Raw genomic sequence first — 13,238 nt, 5'->3', positions numbered from 1 at the left:
GTCGTAGATGCCAACCTAGCCGGAACTGATGTTGCCTGCAGTTACTTCGTTGGTGCGGGTGATGATACTACATCGGAGAACCATGAACTGAAGCAAAAATTTGTGCGCGAAGTACGAACACTTTTCCCTTGCCATGAATATGATGAAGACGACGTGCACGGAAGGTCACGTTCCATGAGCTGCAATGGACGCTTCAACCACATTTAGTCATATCGCGTCCCTAAAGCAGATTGTGGGATGCTATCCACAGTGAGCATGTGACTGTGCTCGACAGCTTGCAAGGCGCTGCAGTAGGGACTAGGTTTTATAATCAGATGATGTCCGACTTCATGTAACAAGGCTAGTTCACTTCCTACGAACCTCGGATACAACGAACGCAATCCGCGCAACCGTCAGGTTCGTTATAAATGGGCGCGACTGTATATTAACCCGCGCACCCGATTTCTGCTCAAGGAACGGTTTGGCCGCCATGGTGAAGGGGCTTTGGCTGCTCTGAGAAGCTGGCTTCCCGAATATTTCATAGCGTCCATTCACTTAGGACGGCGAACTGTGCTAGTTGGAAATGATTCATACTCAAATAAATCAGCGCGAAACACAAGGACCAAGATGAAAGAGGCCAAACACAGCGCTGCCTCTCAAATGAAAAGTTCATTAAACCACAGTAGCACATTTATGATCTTGATGTATGCTCATGCATGAAGGGGGCGTAAATCGAAAACCCACAACCGGACGGGTTTTCAACGATAATGCAAAACAAAATATGTTCATTCCCTATCATACAGCCTAATGGGGGGACGGCTGACGCATTCACCCGACTTCTCCAGATAAGGCTTCAGAAACTTCTCCTGTTTACCTACCACGCGGAGCCGCGGTGGATCAGTGGTTACGGCACTCGGCTGCTGGCCCAAAAGACGCGGGCTCAATACCGGCCGCGGTGGCGGAATATCGATGGAGCCGGAATCCTGGAGGCCCGTGTACTGTGCGATGTCAGTGCGCGTTAAAGAACCCTAGGTGGTCGAAATTTCCAGAGCCCTTGACTACGGCGCCCCTCATAGCACGAGTCTCTTTGGGACGTTAAACTCCAATAATTCAAACCAAACTCATCACGTTGACAAATTAAAATCTAGGCTTCATGAAGCAGCGGCTTAGGCACTCATTTCGTTTTCTTTCCACTACTTTCCCGTTCCTTCTGTCTATACAGGGTGTTTCACCTAAGATTTTCTGCAATTTTTAAAAATAAGCTATTTGAATTAGATGCGCGCTTTTTCTGGCAAAGCATTGTCAGTGGTGTAGTACATCATAATGCAGCTAAGACGTGCTAACTAGCAGGCTTGTTAACCAATATTTAATAGTTAACTTTTAAACTATTACCCTTGGGCTCCTTAATTATTGAGAGGCATGTAGCCCATCGTAAGTAATGTCCATATCCGTTTTTAGAATTTCGAGAACGCGATTATCCTCGGCGCTGTGGGCCAACAAATTTCGCCTACATCGCGCCAAAATACACGCGGTTTGAGAAGCTTGCAGGCAAAGCCACCTCTCCAGTGAAACTAACTCGTCGAAATAGCCAAAATTTGTTGGGCCACAGCGCCGAGGATAATCGCGTTCTCGAAATTCTAAAAACGGATATGGACATTACTTACGGTGGGCTTCTTGCCTCTCAATAATTAAGGAGCCCAAGGGTAATAGTTTAAAAGTTAACAATTAAATATTGGTTAACAAGCCTGCTAGTTAGCACGTCTTAGCTGCATTATGATGTACTACACCACTGACAATGCAATTCCAGAAAAAGCGGGCATCTAATTCAAATAGCTTATTTTTAAAAATTGCAGAAAGTCTTAGGTGAAACACCCTGTATGTGGCACAATGTGTTGACAGATGCGAGCTTGCCGTGTGACCCAAATACAGAATATTCTCTCGCCGCCGCACATTGACGCAGCGGCCTGTCTGGCGTATAAAGTTGCGGCTGCACGACACCGGCACCTTCTAAACTAAGCTTACCTCACACAGCCTGTCCCGTACCTAACCACATCCGATTGGTCATGCTTGAAGCGCTGTTGCCATCCGGCGCTCCAGGACAAGGCTGATCCTTCCAAACTTTTCGGCACCGAGGAAGCCACGCGTATTGCGTACTTAGCGCTCACACTCTTCAGGCCGTGAGACAACTTATGTACGTCTGGTATGACATCAGGTTTCTGACTTACCGATCTACCATCACCCGGCGTGATTCCATAGCTCTTCTTGAGGCTTTTTAGCAAACCTTCGCATACATCGCATACAAAAGCAACGAACCCTTACGGATAGCCGGCTGCTGCCAACCTTTCACACTTAAGAGCAAAGGCAGAGCCCCTGTGATGGTGGCAAGACTTCGTGAGCGCTGACTTCAAGCACGAGACCCCGATACTCATCTTCACCACCTTCGAATGTGCCGATGTTAAGCACAGGACAAGATTTTGACCTGGGATGGTAGGACCAGCAAAAATGCTGCCAACACGACTACTTCGGCTCTCTGGCTCCTGATTTCAATATTTCCTGCTTGCTTTTTTCTGTTGCTTGTTTATAAAATAGCTAAATGCGCCCTTCAAGATAGCAGGACGAAATTCAAAATTTACCGTGTCAGCTCGATACTTTCCCAGGAATGCGCCGATGACGACGACTACAGTACTCCGCCACGAGGCTGCCATGAATGGTGCAATGAAGTATGCAAGAACGTATGCAGAGGATTGCAGTGATATGAAGTGTTAAAAGTGAATTTGGCCATTTTTTTCTATTCTCACTCCTTGCATTGGGTCCTGCTAGCTACAGCCCCTCTGTCAGCAACGCTACCTTTATTAGGGCGAGTTCATGATATACTCACGGACAGCTTTCTATGGCTCTACAGCCAAAGCTGGATGTCCGCAGTGCAAATACCATTCCTCGGTGAAACGTACTCCTAAAGACGATGGTAACGAAGCCAACACACTTACGCAAAAAGCTTCTACTCCTCTCTCGCGCTCGATAAGAGAAGGACCCAAGGAGTAGCCCACCGCGATTCTGATTATGCGTCAGGGGAGAGAGCGGTGGTCAAAGCATTGCGTCGTCGACCGAGGCTTCGTTGTTCGGTTTACAGAGGGAAAGGAAGGCAGGAGGAAACAACACTACTAGCCGGATTGCTTGGCGCAGTGACACTACCTCAGTGACATGGCACAAGGACAGAGGCCTGTCTTCTTCTCTTTCATCCCTAGCCTTATGTTCAGCACTGCAAAAATGTTGGAGGCTATTTAGCTTCGCCTTTAAGATTAGAACGCGATAGCGTAATCGGGTCCAGTTTGCGAGCCGCTATCGGTCCACCAATCGGTAGCCGCCATCGAACGCAGCCACTATCGGCCCGCCGCTTACGGCAGCGGGCGCCCATCGGCCCGCCTCCGCAGACGAACTGAATCCCAGCGCCCCACAAAGGACTCGGCTATGGATGGACACTGTCCGCCTGAAAGACGAGACCTATTGTCAAAATAGTATCGCATCACCACGCGGCCACCCTCGGCAGCCTCGCTGCGGGTTTATACCTCTATTTCCTCGATTAGTGATGCTCGAATCATACCCTACACATCGATGTATCACACATATACACGCATCAAACCATTCCAGTAAAATGAACCATCTCAGAAATAGAATTCATCTAGTTGAGTTAACTAATCACTATTTAGGAGAGTCAAAATTAGCTATGCATGCATAACTAGACGTAATTACGACAACACAGCAAGCCACAGACCACAGCGCATTCACCAGGTATACATTTAAGCCGCTTAAACCGACGAGTGTTTGTGGCCTATGGGTACCGTGCCCGTCTTGCAATCCAGGGGTCGTGGGTTGGAATTCCGCGCAATTTACTTTTCAGAGCAATTGATTTACTTCGCATACAAAAGTAGCCTAAAGACGTTTGCGACCACTGGAAGCACGCTAGCAACAATTTATACCCTTCCCTGCGCCGGTCCTGCGTGCTGACGGAGCAGCATACAAATACAGAAAGCAGGAGTGTGAGGGGTGTTTCAATTACCCATGCGAGGTCATGTAACTGCGATGTCACAAACCGGCCGGTTATGTTTTAGATACTCGGCCACACCACCGGACAACGCCGATGACGGCTTTTCTGCGACACAGGGCCGCTAACGAGATAATACGCACCTGGCTTTCTTTGACAAGAAGCGCACAGAGCAGGAGCCGGTAGCCGATGCCCGGGAACGCGACGAAGGCGGAGCAGAACACGTCAGCCGACCGCCGCTTCATGCTGTCATGGCGCCTAGTGCTGACATCCCTGCGCAGAGGGAACTGGCAGTGCGGATATCTGCACACAGGATTTTCCACACTCCGAAGCCATCGGACCCACCGCTCTTACCTAAGGTAGCGAGGAGCAAGTTTCCATTGGGCTATCCTTCTGGGGCGTTCTCGGATCGTAGACAGGAGGAAACGCAGCTGGTAGGCCAGGAGTGTCCACCGCCTTTCGGAAGAGAACGACCCAATGGCTGCTTGACCTCGAGACGATGATGATGATGATGATGATGACCTCGGGCTGAATGGCACATACCCACGGCGGGGGATTGGCCAGGGTGCATAGCGGATACAAACGCACTCATGTACAGGGAATGGAGTATAATTAAATCTAAAATTACCGTGGCTCTTCGTCTCCCTCTTTCTCTTTTTCTTATTGTTCACAAGGGATAAATGGCATATGCCCACTGGGGGGGAATCACCGCGTGCCAACTTCAGGCAGAAGGGTGCTCATTTTCGCTTTCTGCTGTCGCCCTTGCCCAGGGATATCACGGCACACTCCAGGAGACCTACGGTCTTCCAAATACTTTTAAATAACGCTACGCTGAGTAGAGAGCAGGAATAATTGCGGCTATTTTTAATCTATCATTACCAGTTACAATGACCCTTCATCTGGAGATGAAGAGGAGGACATCGGAGATGACGGGGACGAAAAGGTCATTAAACAGGTAACAGAAAAGATACAGGAGAAGGCTGTGTGAGAGTCAAGGTGTAAGGATACAATAAATGCTTTTTGAGAGCCGGAAGCCTTCCTGGTCCCTTATTTTTGGCGCCACCGAGATTTAGGAACTCAAGATGTAGGTGAAGCTCCACATAGCACGGCAAGACGGCCACTCATCGCGGACTATCAAGTGGATGGCCAAGACTTTGTGGCTCTACCTCAGGTGTTCGCTGTGGCAGGTTTTGTCGACGCAACCGCCGTCTAAACGCAGGCTGCGTTCTTTGAAGCAATGTACTACAGTACCGTGAAGATGAACATTAAAATATCAGAATTCATATTGTAGACAAGACGAAACGTTTAAAGAGCATGGACTACACTGTTCAGAATGCGGTGTTCATTGCTTCAGGGCGTAAAAGGTGGATGGTTACACTAATAAAAAAACAGGTTGGCAAATCTAATGAAGCCTAGAAAAGACCGATGATGCGGTCCCTGCGCCCATGCAACACACGGTTCAACACTGTCGGCGAGAGACCCCTGCGACTTGGTGCACGGTTTCCATCAATTCCAATGCTGGGAAGACTCTCGGCAGGTAGCGGCTTTCCGGGAGAGGCGTAAAGGATACCCTGGGCGGGGAAACAAGCCTTCGAAGTGAGACCGCTTTCGAGTGACAGCAGGAGTGAAGGCAAGCCCAACCCTGATCCACCGTAGCTCAACTTGCTCTACGCGTGCGCGGCGTACGGAAGGTGCTCCGTTCTTTGGCTAAGGGAGGGTGGCGTAAGACAACAAATATTTGCTGCATATTGTAGCGAAATCTCTAATATGAAGGTTCTATGAAGATGTGGAATCGGCAGTGAACAAAGTATAATCAGAGTACACTGTACTGATGAGCGACTTCAATGCGGATGTAGTCAAGAAGCAGGCTGGTGACCAGGCGGTAGGTAACTATGGTATAGGTTCTAGGAACAGTAGAGGAGAGTTATCAGGAAAGTTCGCAGATATAAATAATTTCCGGACAGTGAATACCTTCTTCTGCAAACCAGAAAAGAGGAAGTGGACGTAGAGGCACCCTAGTGGTGAGGCTAAAAATGAAATAGACTTCATGCCATGCGCTCACCCTGACATTGTAGAGTGTACCGAGGTCCTTGGAAAGGTTCGTCGTAAGGACGACTGAATGGCAAGGTCTCGTATTAGCTTAGATTTGAAGAGGGAACGGAAGAAACAAGTGAACCGGAAGCCCATTAACGAGTTAGCGGTAAGAGGGAAAGTAGAGGTATTCAGGATTTCGCTACAGCACAGATTTTCCGCTTTAACTGAGGAAGACGAGCGTAATGTTGAAACAATCAACGACAATCTCACAGCTATCGTTACGGAGTGCACCCTAGAAGTAGGCGGTAAGATGGTTCGACATGATGCCGGCAAGCTATCTCAGAAGACGAAAGATCTGATTGAGAAGCACCAAAGCATGAGGGCGTCTAACTCTACCGGCAGAATAGAACTAGCGGAGGTATGAAAGTTAATAAATAAGTGTGGTGTAATATCGAGAGAATCGAGCATGCTTTAAACAACGGAGACAGCCTAAAAGCGGTCAGGAGGAAATTAGGCATAGCTTAAAACAAGATGTATGCGTTTAGAGAACAAGAAGGCAATGTCATTAGCAATATGGATATGATAGTTAAAATAGCCGAAGAATCATACACAAATCTATAGAACAGTCAGTGCAATCAGAGCGTTAATGAGACATTAATGCACAGGAATGGGAAGTTCCGTCAGTAACGAAAAACGAAGTAAAGAAAGACCCTGGAGCAATGAAAAGGGAGAAAGCAGCAGGTTAGGATCAGGTAACAGGGAATTTGTTGAAGGATGGAGGTAAGATTATGCTAGAAAAACTAGCCAACCTGTATACGCAATGCCTTGTGACCTAGAGCGTACCAGAACCTTGAAAGAACACTAATAATATCTTAATTCATAAAAAAGTAGACGTCAAGGACTTCAAAAATTGCAGGCCGATTAGCTTACTGTCCGTTGCCTTAAAAGTATTTACCAAGATGTCGCTAATAGTGTCAGGTGAACTTTAGACTTCAATCAACCAAATGATCAGGCAGGCTTTCTTAAAGGACCCTCGACAATAGGTCATATTCACGCTATCAATCAGGCGACACAGAAATGTGCAGACTAGAACCAACACCTATATACAGCCTTCATTGATTACAAGAAAGCATTTGACTCAGCAGAAACCTCAGCTGTCTTGCAGGCATTGCGCAATCAGTGTATAGAAGAGTTTCATGTGCAAATATTGGAAGATATCTATAACGACTGCTCAGCAACCATAGTCGTCGATAAAGTCAGGAATAAAATTCCAGTAAGGAAGGATGTCAGGCAGGGAGACACTATCTCGCAAATGCTATTCACCGCCTGCTTATAGGTGTTCCGAGGCCTGAATTGGGAACAGTTACCGCTGGTGGACTCAGGACGTACTACTTCCGCCGCTTACGAACGTGGGTGGCGCTGATGAACACTCTCAATGTTAGGTTACTTATAAACATAAATGTCGCCGAAAGCAGAAGATTTGACAGCCGTCGCCGTAGCTCAGAGGCAGGCACCGGACGCGTAATTCGGAGGTCGTGGGTCCGGTTCCCACCGGCGGCATGGGGGTGTTTTTTCTTCTGCTTTTCTAATCAATTATCTTTAAGCGATAACATATTCAGTAATATTCTCCATTGATAAGCAGCACAGAATAAAATAAATATAAAATAAAATCCCCTTTGTTCCTTTGATTTCTGTGGCTGTTGGCTTCTCTTAAAAAGTGTTAATTATAACGAGCCCCTCATTCCATATATATGTGTGTGTGTGTGTGTGTGTGTGTGTGTGTGTGTGTGTGTGTGTGTGTGTGTGTGTGTGTGTGTGTGTGTGTGTGTGTGTGTGTGTGCGTGCGCGCGCGCGTGCCTGCGTCCGTGCGTGCGTGCGTGCGTATGTGTGTGTGTGTGCGTGTGTGCGTGTGTGCGTGTGTGTGCGTGTGCGCGTGCGTGCGTGCGTGCGTGCGTGTGTGGGTGTGCGTGTGCGTGTGTGTGTGTGTGTGTGTGTGTGTGTGTGTGTGTGTGTGTGTGTGTGTGTGTGTGTGTGTGTGTGTGTGTGGTTCGTTGGTTGGTTGGTTGGTTGGTTTAGTTTATGGGATTTAACGTCCCAAAGCGGCTCAGGCTATGAGAGACGCCGTAGTGAAGGGCTCCGGAATTTTCGACCACCTGAGGTTCTTAAACATGCACTGACATCGCACAGTACACGGGCCTCTAGAATTTCTCCTCCAAAGAAATTCAACCGCCGCGGCCAGGATCGAACCCGCGTCTCTTGGGTCAGCAGCCGAGCACCATAACCACTGAGCCACCGCGGCAATATATATATAGTAGTAGTAGTAGTAGTAGTAAAAGACTTTTAATCGACCATAATTTACAGGCCGAGCATTTCGACCGCCTGGGCGACCAGAAGCCGCTGTTCTTCTTCCCCTTCAGCGCCAAGCCAGTCGAGCCAGGTGGTGATGGATAGAGAGGGTGGGGGGAAGGAACCCGGCTGCTGAGCAGCCGGGCAATAGAAGAGGCAATGGGCCAGGTCCGCATAGATACAGGGGCAGTTGGGACAGGAAGGGTCCGATCGATAGCGATAGAGGAAGAGGCGGGACGGGGTGATAACTGCATTCATCTGCCCGCTGCCGAACTGGCCCTCCAAGCGTCTCCAAAACTGTGAAGCGGCGCGGCGCCTCGCTAAACCTAACGCGCCGCGCCTCCACCGCCGCAATGCAGCGTCTGACCAAGCCCCTGCAGCCCAGACCCACCGATGCCGCCACCGCGGGGCCTGTTCCAACCACGTCGACAGCCGTCTCTCAAACGGGTACGTTCAACGCCGCCCACGCAACCGAGCATATTCCTGCCGCACTGCACGCCTTGAGCGACGCTGGGAGCACCGGATCGACGGCCGCGGCGCAGCCGGCAGCGTTCGTCGTCGGCGCAGCGTCCACACCTAGCCAACTCTACGCTCTAAGGGACGCCAAGAGCTTCGGGGCCATAGACGCGTCGCAGCCGGCTGCGTTCGTCGCCGCCGCTGGAGCCGCTGCACCTACTCCAGCCAAAGGTCCCACTGACACCAAGACCTCCAGCCCGGCACCCGCGTCGCACACTGAGACTCCGGCTGAGGACTCAGACATGGACCTTACGACGTCCCCGGCAGACGACACTCCTTCCCAGGAAATCGGCTGGACCACCATCGGTGCCAACCGTAAGCCTGCCACCGCAGCCCGACCCCGCGCCGAGCTCATCACAGTTGCCATCCAGCTTCCCCCTCGAACCCTCACCCCCAAGCTACCTCTCTACGACGTACTCGCCGCAGTCGCCTCCGCTGCACAACTTTCCTCGAAGACCAGTGCCGACATCACCCTTCAGCCCAGGCCAGCCCAAAGCCTTGTGTTTCTAAAGACTCATTCTCCTCTCACCGCCCACCTCCTACTCTCTGTCACGCATCTTCAGCTTCATGGTAAGCCTGTCACCATCAAAACTTACACCCCCCATCCTCCCATCTCATGCCTCGGCGTCATCCATAACGTCGGGGGCCACTTCACTCCTGATGACCTCATGCATGACCTGGAATCTTTCAAAACAGATATTCTCGCTGCTCGCATGATGGGATCCACTCAATCAGTGCTCATAACGTTCGCTGGCACCGTCATCCCCCACTTTGTTTATTTCAAACGCGTTGCCTTCCGGTGCCGTCCTCATAAACCTAAGCCTCCCACCTGCACCCGTTGTCTCACTCTAGGCCATCGCGCCCACCAATGCCCCCAGCACAGCGTTCCGGCCAAGTGCCGTCGCTGTGCTGCTCCTCTACCCGCTGACCCTTCCGCTCGTGTGTGTGCCCAGCCCTGGTGCGTTCATTGCCAGGTGAACACCCACCCCTCCCTCGACCCCACTTGCCCCTTCATCCTTGCTAAGCAACGCGAGTGTGCTAAAGCTGCATACCTCCGACGCCTAGCTTTGCGCCGGGCCACTCAACCCACCAACCCTCCCCCCTCCCCCGCCTCCTCCTCCTCCTCCTCCTCCTCCTCTAATCATGAATGTCCATCATCTCCGATCACGTCACAACCAGGCTCCTACGCCGCCATAGTTAAAGGATCCTCGGTGCCAGCGTCCCTCTCTTCCACTACACCACCCTCTCCATCCTTGACTGACGAGAGCCGCTCCTTCGACCTCCGGCTCGCAATGCTGGAACGCCAGCAGCGAGAGCAGCAGCGCATTTCCCACGATCTACAACAGCAGATACATCCCTTGACTCAAACCCTCCAGACAACCACCTCCTCTCTTACCTCCCAGCTTAGCAAGCTAAATGAGCACCTTGCCACGTTCACCACCCCTTCCCCCAGCGCCCAGGTCGCCCCTTTGGCTGACCTTGTAGAAACCACCACACAGGCACATCACACTCGCTTGGTGCAGCTGGAAACTTCGGTTCTCCAGATCCTTACCACCCTCCAAGCACAATCAAAGCAATTGGAAACCTTCGCATCTATGCTCCAATCCGTCCATGAGTCACTGCCCCCGGCAAAAAAGAAGGAACGCGTACCATCGCGTTCCTCTCCACTATCATAATGGCGTTTGGCGAGGACCTCGAGATTGTGCAGTGGAACTGCCGAAATCTTTGCCACAATAAGACCCCCCTCCACCAGTATCTACTCACCCGCCCCTCCCTACCTCAGTTTCTCCTTCTCCAGGAGACCCGGACGGCCCGCAATGTCCCAGGCTACCGCGCCTACCATGCCACTACGGCCACACCACTTGCGTCTATTTATGTACGTAGTGACGTGCTCGTAGAGCAAATTGACATCCCCTCCACCCTCCTTAAATATTTAGTTGGTGTGGTTTATTACCACCCTTCTTCCCGCATCTCACTCGTCCTTTTGTCTTTTTACAACCCCCCTGTCACTTCCTCTTTATTCTCTGCTCTGGGCAAATTCCTTCACTCTCTTTCTTCTACCTCCCATCTCCTCTTTGGTGCTGACTTTAATGCCCCTCACACACTCTGGGGCTACCCACAAACCCTCAAACCCGGCCGCCTCCTCCATTGTCTGGCCCAGGAACGCCACCTCACCCTTCTTAATACTCCTGGCTCTCCTACTCGAGCGGGCACTGCCTCACAACGCCCTACGACACCCGACCTCACTTTCTCTCGGGGTTCGCTTTCCTTTCACTGGCAGGTGACAGCCGAAACTCTTCTAAGTGACCACTTTCTCATCCACATCACCACCTCTCTCTCCCACATCCCTCGCTGTCATCCGATTATTCACACTGACTGGCATGCTTTTCGCACTAATCTCGCCTCCGACTCCTTTCAATCCTACGACGACTGGACGTCGCGCATCTCTGCAGCGCTCACGTCCAGTAGCCGTCGCGTTCGCTCTCGTTACCCAATCCAAGACCCAGATCCTCATCTTCTCCGTTTATGGCGTCGCCGTAAACGTCTTCAACGCTCCTTTCGCTCCCAACCACACAATGCCCAACTTTCCTCCCGGATCACTGCTTTGCGGGCCGAGATCGTCGCCCACTGCGCCTCCCTCGAGCACTCTCGTTGGAGTGCTCTTTGTGACCGTCTTGACTCTGCATTGCACTCGCGATCCACATGGTCTCTCTTCAAATCCCTCCTTGGCACTAAGCCTGCCCTTGCTCCCACTCTAGCTAAAGCCCTCACTCAAGGAACTCCCTCCGATGTTTTTGATCAGCTCGCCTCTCTCTATCTCCCGCCCACTCTGGCACCCTCCTACCCGGTGTACTGCGGTGGACCTAACCCCGATCTGGACCAATCTTTCACTCTCCGGGAGCTCGAATCGGCTCTGGCTGCTAATGCTACACGCTCGGCTCCCGGCGAGGATGCCATTACATACACCAGACTTCGCAACCTTCCTGACTGCGCCAAAGAATTCCTCCTTAAAACCTACAATGATGCATGGGACAGCGGCTGCCTGCCCAGCTCCTGGACCTCCTCCCTCATTTCTATGATTCCAAAGCCGGACAAGCCTCCCTCTCTCTCTAACCTCCGCCCAATCTCCCTGACATCATGTGTTGGTAAGACCCTTGAGCGAATGGCCCTGACTCGCCTCTCTAATTTTCTCGAGACGAGGGAGTTCTTCCCTCATTCTCTCATCGGCTTCCGACGCCACGTCTGTGCACAGGACATGTTTCTGGTTCTCCAGCACACGTTTCTGTCACCTACCCCCACTCAAATTCACGCACTTGTGACCGTCGATGTTCGCAAGGCCTTTGACGGTGTTTGCCACGATCACATCCTTTCTCAACTCGCCTCTTTGGATTGTGGCTCCCGCATGTACTCCTATATCCGCTCATTCCTCTTTAAACGCGTGGCTCGCTTTCGAGTAGATACCCACTTGTCTAACCCACACCACCTCACCCGTGGCACTCCTCAAGGTGCTGTTCTCTCTCCTACCCTTTTCAATCTCGCTATGGCCCCTCTCGCCTCCCAGCTAGCTGAAATTCCCGACCTGCATCTTATATTTTACGCCGATGACATCACACTCTGGTGTTCATCTGGCTCTCCCGGTCACGTACAGGACACCCTGCAACGTGGCCTAGATCTCATCGACTCCTTTCTCACCACCGCTGGCCTCTCTCCTGCTCCTGAGAAATCCGAGCTTCTCCTTCTCAACCATTCCTCCTACCAGCGCTCACACAACCACTTCGTCTCTCTCCACCTTTCTGGCTCTCCCATTGCTGTCGTCACACAGTGCAAAGTTCTTGGCTTCCCTTTGCATGCGGCTAAGAATATATATATATATATATATATATATATATATATATATATATATATATATATATATATATATATATATATATATATATATATATATATATATATATATATATATATATAATGTTTTAATCACTTTCCAATCATCCGCTTCACATTGCCATCACTACTTTTTTCGCCATTTCACATTTTCTTGTGCGAAAGCGTCGGCGGTTTTCCTCCTGAACGGGAACTTTAACACTTCAGCGCTAAAATAATGGTGAACCAGTTTGATTACTTGTATAAGATGATAAAACTATGAGTGGAGAGGAAAATGTGGACTGCCCATATCGCTCGCCAAAATAGCGGCCACGGAGGTGAAGGATGACTTTCGTCCCACGTACATCAAGCGATGAAGGAAAAGAAAGCGCATGTCGCAGTGCATATCGAAAGCAGTCGGAATCGGGCGCTGTCGTGGGCACTATAACGTGTCACC

This window comes from Amblyomma mixtum, chromosome 3 (assembly GCF_055824585.1).
Source record: "Amblyomma mixtum isolate Tamu chromosome 3, ASM5582458v1, whole genome shotgun sequence".
NCBI lineage: Eukaryota > Metazoa > Arthropoda > Arachnida > Ixodida > Ixodidae > Amblyomma > Amblyomma mixtum.
The sequence above is the reverse complement of the archived record's forward strand: the minus strand, read 5'-3'. Positions refer to the sequence as shown.